General features: G+C 37.3%; 1 long non-coding RNA gene across 1 annotated transcript; it reads left to right on the top strand.

Annotated features, from left to right (window-relative positions):
- Nucleotides 1–429: 429 nt before the first annotated feature.
- Nucleotides 430–5,123, top strand: LOC107179641. Its single transcript, XR_001510297.2, has 3 exons — nucleotides 430–651; nucleotides 1,074–1,209; nucleotides 5,047–5,123. It is a non-coding gene; the product is annotated as an uncharacterized LOC107179641 (long non-coding RNA).
- Nucleotides 5,124–8,258: the final 3,135 nt, after the last annotated feature.

Below are 8,258 nucleotides of genomic sequence, written 5' to 3' on the forward strand. Positions count from 1 at the left end.
TTTTTTTTTATTTTGATGTTTATTTATATTTGAGAGAGGGAGGCAGAGTGCGAGCAGAGGGGCAGAGAACAAGGGAACACAGAATCCAAAGCCGGCTCCAGGCTCTGAACTGTCAGCACAAAGCCCGAAGCGGGGCTTGAACTCACAAACCGTGAGATCATGACCTGAGCCAAAGTCAGATGCTTAACCGACTGAGCCACCCAGGCACTCCACAGTGACTTTTTAATATAGATTCTATAGGGCCCAGCTTGTGTGTCTGAGGCCATTCAAAAGGCAACGTATATTTAAAAAAAAAAAAAAAAAAGGCAATGCATAATTATACCCAGGAAAAGAGAAAAGAGAAGTTACATTGGGAAGGGGAGAAATAGGCTAAGAAACAAGGTTTCAAAATTAAGACAAAATTTTAGAAAATGTACATGTCTCTTTTTAATGTTTGTTTTTGTACCTAAGGGGAAGAAAAATGGAAAGCTGTGCGGAAGTAAGGTCATCATGAGGAGAAAGTCACCGAAGTGCCTCGGCTTCCCTGGACTCTAGATGCTACAGCAGTGGAGGAAAAAAAAGTCCTCCAAAGCTAGGACTCGGGACTCTCTTCCTTATGCTTCCTGCCTAACTGGGGTCGAGGATCTGGGGCCACCCAGACACAGTAAGACTGTGAGTGGGAAGTGCTTTGAGTTCTTTAGAGAGCTATGTTTTATAAATACTGTTATTATTCAAGCTATTATGAAAGCCGAGCCCTGGTTTTCACTGATGTATGTTCCTGGAGGTAGTGGGTGGGCAGCAACCCACTCTACTGTCCTGCCAGAGGCGCTTAACCTCCTCCTTACTTCCCTCCAAGCAGGGCATCTCACTTCTGTTGTTTTTAGTTCCCTTGCTTCCTCAGGGAACTCACCCTCCCGCTTCTCACAGAAGGTCAATCCCCAGGGAGGGAGCCAATCAGGCAGGAAATCTCAGAAGAACAAATCACAGTAGCAATGTTAGTAAAAATAGCTGGATTTAGCCCATGATCACTTTTTTTTAAGAGAGTTTGCCTGGTGCACGTATTCATTACTGTACGTCTCTCCCCCACGCTGCAGGAGTCCAAAGGTGTCAGCTGGCAAGGAGTTTAAATCTTCCTCAGGCATCCTTACAGTTCCTGCAGCTACCTTCTAACCACCTGCCGTGGGCAATGGATGAGCCCTGATCAATTGTAGCCCATCTCCATTTATTCACGTACGTTTTGGCACGTGTGCAATTCCTGTATACCTAAGGCAGTCCATCTTATAGAAACATTTTTGGAGTCTTTTGGGTTTTTTGTCTCTTTTAAAATAAGTGTTTGAAATTACAGTTATGGATGTCCACAATTTAACGTCCTCCCACACATATTTTAATTGTAGCTTGTACCTAGGAAGTTCAGAACATAGCGGAAGCATATATGGACATTGAAAAAAATTATGCCGGTAGGGTTGGTTTCCAGAAGAATATCTGGAAGGAGAAATTCTCAACCAAAGATTCAAGATTGATGTTGAACTCTGCCATATTTGTCACACTGCAGTTTTTAGAATTGGATTTTTCTAGGGGCGCCTGGGTGGCTCAGTCGGTTGAGCTTCTGACTTCAGCTCAGGTCATGATCTCACGGTCTGTGAATTCGAGCCCTGCGTCCGGCTCTGTGCTGGCAGCTCAGAGCCTGGAGCCTGCTTCAGATTCTGTGTCTCCTTCTCTCTCTGACCCTCCCTCATTCATACTCTGTCTCTGTCTCAAAAATAAAATAAAACATTAAAAAAAACAATTTAAGTAGAATTGGATTTTTCTAAATTCCAGACACTCTGAGATCATTATTTCAAACAGCACCCAAAAATGCATGGAAATAGTCTCCTCATTGTGAGTTAAGTAACATAGTACAAAATTGTTCATAGAATCGTATTTATATAATGAGCGCTTAGGTGCGTGAGAAGACAGGTTTTGGAGGTCATCTGCCCTAGCCTTCTCCGTCACAGATGGAGGAACTGATGGCCAAAAAAGGTTCAGTCTCTTCTGAATGACACTCAGTTTGTGGCAGAGCATGGACCAAAGTCAAGGTTTTCTGAGTGAATTCTGTTCACTATGCCTTCCATTGATACTCTATTAGTTGTATCACTTTTGAGAACCAGGAGAAAAATTTCTAAATGAAAACGCAAACGTTGGTGTTAAATTAAAACAGCTAACTAAGTTAAATGTAAAGATATAGGAACTCTATAGTTCGTCTACTCTATAGTTCGTTATAGGGTAATATATTTTTATGACAACACATATAAGATGATTGGACTAATTTGAAAATACATAAAAAAACAGAAAAAATAAATACGGAAAAAATATACATAAATAAAATCACCTCCCAGAGCGAACAACTAGCATTTTGATGTAGTTCTTTCTAGTTTTCTCTTGCATTCTTTTACCATAAGTACATGTGAAGATGTTTATTCATCTATACATGTGCAAACCTATAAATAACAGACGATACTGGAAAACAATTTTATATATTCATTCTTTCCTTTAGCTTTGGTCATAAACATTTTTCCATGGCTTTTTGCAGTTTAAAAATATTTTAAAATAATATATACATTATGTCTCATTTGGCCAAAATTTCAAACCACCTCCCTCAAGGTATTCTGTATTTTATATTTATATATAAATAAATATTTTTGTCTGCTTTTCTGATTTTTTTTTTCTTTTCCCAGCGGGGAGATAGCACCTTGTAGGGAAAAATACCACAGACCCTAAAGAGAAATTAATTTGTATTTACAAAGAAGTCTAAAACCTTCCAATGCACATTTGTTTTCTATTTTGATTTCTGTGGTGGTTTCTACCCAAGTCTTCAAATCAGAATGGAACCCAAGACAGAACGATTATTCTTCTTCTCTTATGAGGAGACGGAAATGGCTATAATGGGACTCTTATGGCTGATAGGATGATGGGATAAACATCTTGTAGTATCAAATCGACAAAAAAGAATTGGCTGTGGAATCTGGAAAAATAGCTAGCTCAGTGCACTAATAAACCAGGGAAAGAAAAGCTTTAAGAAATTTTGAAACAGATTTGAAATCTGCTTATGCAAACTGAAAAAAATGGTATTTATGGTGTCAACAAAAGTGTCACTGTCTCTATAATATGCCAAACATGACATTAGGTGGCAGGAACAAAAATGTACATAAGACATGATTCCACTTCTCAAATGGCTCGCATCCTGATATGACATACCTAACATATACACCAGTGACTACTCTAACATTCCAGCCCAATAATGATATTTGGAATGACAAAGGAATGGAATGATGCAAAGTGGTGTAGAAAGGCAGAGGAATGGTCAATTCAATTAATGATCAATTAACTTTGACCCACACAGAAGACTTCTCAGAAAGAGAGAGTCTTAAATTACTACCTTATTGGTAAGAGATAGGATGTTCCACAATGAAACTATTATGAATAGATAATAGGTCGTGTGCTGGAGGAATAACAGAAGAGTCATTCAGTCATTTCTTCCACAAATATGTATAGAATACATGTCATATGTCAGGCACTATTCCAGACATTACCAACAGAGCTGTGAACCAGATAATGAAAGCCCTGGCCTTCTGGAGTGAGAGAGAAAGTCTGGAGTCTGGAACTCAAGGTTAATTTTTGATCTAGATGTATAACTTTGAGAGTGACACATCAGCACAAAGATTTTTACTTAAAACCACAGCACTAGGTAAGCTCATCTAGAAAGTGAGGGAAAGCAGAAGGAGAAAAGGGAGAAAACGTGAACCTCAGAGATGTAAAAGTTAGGAAGAAAAGACAAAGGTGTAGAGACTGAGAAGAAACGGTCAATGAATAACCTTAGGAAATGTCCGGGAAAACCATGACCATGAGGAATCCCAGAAGACAGATGAAGAAATGTTTCAAGAAAGAGGGAGAGACCGATGGAGTCAAATGTGAGTTTATCAAGTGAGACAAGGACAGAGAATTTACCATTGGATTTAGCAATGATGAGGTCATTAGTGACCTAAAGATTTATTTTGGTGGACTTTATATATATAATTTTAAATAAAATCACTTTCCAGAGGGATCTTATTCTCTAAACAAGGCAGAAATTGTAGAGCATCAAATGATATTGAAAATAAATTTAGAGTGTTTAATATTGGATTTGATAAAATTGCTGTCATTGAAGACATTGACAAGGGGATTTTCACTAGAGTGTTGAGAAAGAAAGCTTGATTAGTTTAAGACAAAATAGGAGGTGAGGCCCTAAAGACAATAAAGAGAATGGAAAATAATTTCATGGATTCTCCTACAGGGGAGAAGAGAGTGCAAAGATTCAAAAAGATAAGACAGAGGGTCCCCAGTTTCCCTGGTTTCAACCATTGCTTCTGTTTTCTGGTGTTGTTTTTTTTTCCCTTTCCTCCATTTTGTTAAACCTCTCACCCCCGAACCTTGTCTAACCAACAAACCACAGGCTTACCGAACAGCTCTTGAAAAAAACTGTTCTGACAGTTATTGGGATGTCATTGTGCCAACCACACCAGCTAGTAGGAATGACAAACTGGAACAATCTTCCACTGTCCCAACAGCAAGTTTTACAGGTGTTGGAGATGAAAGCTGCTACCTGAGCCAAACCACATGTCCCTCCCCCTCTCTTATCCTTTACCTACAAAATCCTGCTTTGAGTAGCCTGGTCATGCAACCTGATGTGCAGCAGGTGTGTCTTTAACCTTTACTTGAGTTACTTCAACTAGTTTTTCCCTTGGCAATAGAAATGTGGCAGTAACTGAAGAGAAATCGGCCCTCCAGAGAGGCATGTGTAAATAAAAGCCATTCCTGCTTGTTTCTATTGAAAACAATCCCTACTCTAAAGAGGGAAAGACTCATGATGTGTTTGTAACAGGAGTGGATAATTGCAGGAGAAATGATTGTGTGTCCAAGAACAGATGGGATCCAGTAGAAAGGTGAAAAGTAGAAAGGAGCAAGGACTTAGGAAAGGAGAGAACACCAATGCAGACCATAAGAGGATGTGGTCATGGGAAGATAAGGGAATTCTCTTCTGATGTCTTCTAGTTGCTGAGTGAAACCAGAAAAGTCACCGTATAAGAACAAGGAGAGAGGAGGGGAGTGTTGGCAGAGGAGGCCAAAGGGGGGAAGAGAAGGTAAGAAATGGTGTATGTGAATCATTAATACATGATTTATTGGATTGTGATCCTGGAACGAGGGCTTGTAAATTGGCAGGGAAATGTGATGAAATTGAAAGGCATTGCTAGGATTCCATTTGAGATGGTGTGCTGGGGGAACATAATTTAGATTCAGATAGCAAATGGCATAAAAAAAGCATTTAAATGTTATTTTCTAACCAATGAGGACATATGATTTTTAAACAAGTGCCCACAAGATCAATAAACCTTATGATAATTTTTGACAATAATTTATTCTTAAACATATTTATATAATCTACTCTGTAAAATATTAATGATCATTACTGTGAGGGTAAAAAAATAAATGATTTGTATAAATGCATACTTAATGATTACTTTTAAAATTTGGCTCTATAGTAATTTACAAGCCAAATAAACTGCTTTTAATGTATTAACTGTATATCATTTTCTCATATATTCCCTTACATGCTATTTGCAAGTAGGAGTATTTGGAAACAAATTAAACCCTATATTTCTCATGAAGTGTGTTTCAAAGCACGATGCGTTCTGACTACAAAAATAACACATGCCAATTATTGATAATTTGGGAAGTAAAAAAAGTGCAATGAAGAAAAGTAAAGATTACCGGTAATTCTAAACACAGGTATAATAATGTAAAATTACAGCGTATTTGATTATATACATATATCACCATTTACTTCATTGGTTATATAAGTTATTTACAGGTGCAAACCGTATTTATAAAGGACTTTTTTAATAAAAATTGAAGGAGTGGGAAGGAAGGCTGTGTAATTGCGACCCAAGAGCAGATACTTTTGAAAACTACAGCAAATTAGACAAATAAAGGATGTAAAATTATGCCACCAGTATCCCAAGATGTACATTTTATTATGGCCTTCTAGAATGCAGCTCATCTCTCTACCTTCCCCCACATTAAGACTCCCACATGAGCTGGACCCAAATCAGGAATAAGCCTTGATTCGCTCTGAATCAGAGCAAAACATGTATTATATTACTTTGGGAAACCTCAGATCATATAAAACCAGGTCAGGTTAACCATATGGCCGTGTTTTTTAAGCTCGCTGCAAGTCCTTTTTATCAATGCAGTTTATTATCGTGGCAGGGGAAGGTTTTCTGAGTCAGAAAATGTGCATTGAACTAGGCCAGAGTTTGGATATTTTGAAAAATATTTTTAAATTAAAGCATTATATACAAAATGAAGCAAAGTGGTTTAAAATAACAGTTGAAACTACCTTCTCTCTTTAAAAAAAAGTAATTACTGAACCCACAGGATTTGAAGAAAAAGAGACATAAGGAAAAATAAATTCCCATCAAAATCACTTAGTCTCAAGGTAACTATGTCCATGTTTAAAATCTTAGGACAAAACAACACTGAAGTTTTCCTGTGTTTTTTGGCCTTACGATGAAATCTGATATATCAAGGCAATCTGTTTTGTTTGTGGATTTTTCCCCTCATTGGTCAAAATCACAAATTCATGAAGTACAGAGATAGTAAGATCAACATGTGCCTGGAAAAAAATGAGTTCAGAGAACGACTCATCGAAAAGTAAAATAAAGATTTCAAGTTAATTGCATCTTGCTTCATTATCACCCCGCTGAAGAAGTTGGTAGCCAAGAATGAAGATAATAAGCAATTGCTGTAAAATGGCAGGAAAAAACCAACATTTCCTTTCTCTTCTAGAGAGCATCCTCCTAGTTATAGTTGCTGGACCCATGCTCGGGTCTTATCCCAGGGTTGACCTGTTAGGAATGGAGCCAGTCTCCTGAAGAGTATTAAACCCAGTGATCGGTCAGCCACAGAATAATAAAGTGACTTGTCAAAAGATGTGGGAATGTGAAGAAATCAAGCAATAGGGAGAGTTTTGGTTTTAGTAGACTCTAAAAGAATGTTGGGATTTTGGACTGAGTTTTAGCAGGAAACCAGTAGAGTGATTTTTAGGGGCAGGGACTAGTCACAGGCAGCAAGGCCAGATCTAATTCCTTAAATAAACCAAGGAGATGAATTCAATCTACAGTTCTAGAGGGGTCATGTGATGGGGCAGGGGCTCCTGCAGGCAAGATAGACAACTCAGAGAAAGAAAAGTTTAGATGGAGATTAAGTCTTGATAAAACTTAAGAAGTGAAAGGTGGTTTTGTCTTATGATTCAGTAAGTTTAAAAATAATTAAAAATTAACAAGAGTAGTACTTGGAAATTAAGAAATATTTGTGATAGCTCTTGAGTCAGAAAGGAAATCAAATGTGAAATTTTAAAGCATCTATAAATCAATTAAAAGAATAAATATAGGTTCATACTTCATGTTAAAAATTACAGAGAAAATAGTAACAGGCTTCAGCAGTAAAGAAAAACAGAAAAATGATACAAAAAAAATTAAGAAGAAAGAGTTGATAAAGATAAGAACTGAGCGGTACCTGGGTGGCTCATTCGGTTAAGGGTCTGACTTCGGCGAGGGTCGTGATCTCATAGTTTGTGAGTTCGAGCCCTGTGTGGGGCTCTGTGCTGACAGCTCAGAGCCTGGAGCCTGCTTTGGATTCTGTGTCTCCCTCTCTCTCTGCCCCTCCCCTGCTTGCATTCTGTCTCTGTCTCTGTCTCTGTCTCTGTCTCTGTCTCTCTCTCTCAAAAATAAGTAAAAATTAAAAAAAATTAAAGATAGGACCTGAAATAAACAGAAAATGAGCAAGTCAATTAAACATTGATTTTTGAATATTTGAATTAAATATATGAATTATATAAACCTCTTTAAAATCTGATTAAAGAAAATACAGGGAAAGAAAAATAGACAAGTGTGTAAATATTTTCTTAAAGGTGTAACACATATCCTAATGAAAGCAGTAGAACTAGGGGATCTCATTATCTGTAAATCTATTTGAAAATCTAAAGGAAATAGGTGATTTCACGGCAAAACATAAATTATCCAAATTAACTCAAGAAGTGAAAGAACTTGAATATGTTAATTCCCATGAAAAACTTGGAAAGGTCATCAACATTCTAAACATGTAAAAGACCCCAGGACAAGATATGTTCACAATTGAACTTCGTTTAACTGTTAAATAAAAAATCATTCCAAAGGTATTAAAACTCCCAGTCAAAAGTGAATGGA

Source organism: Panthera tigris, chromosome A3, assembly GCF_018350195.1.
Source record: "Panthera tigris isolate Pti1 chromosome A3, P.tigris_Pti1_mat1.1, whole genome shotgun sequence".
Classification (NCBI taxonomy): Eukaryota; Metazoa; Chordata; class Mammalia; order Carnivora; family Felidae; genus Panthera; species Panthera tigris.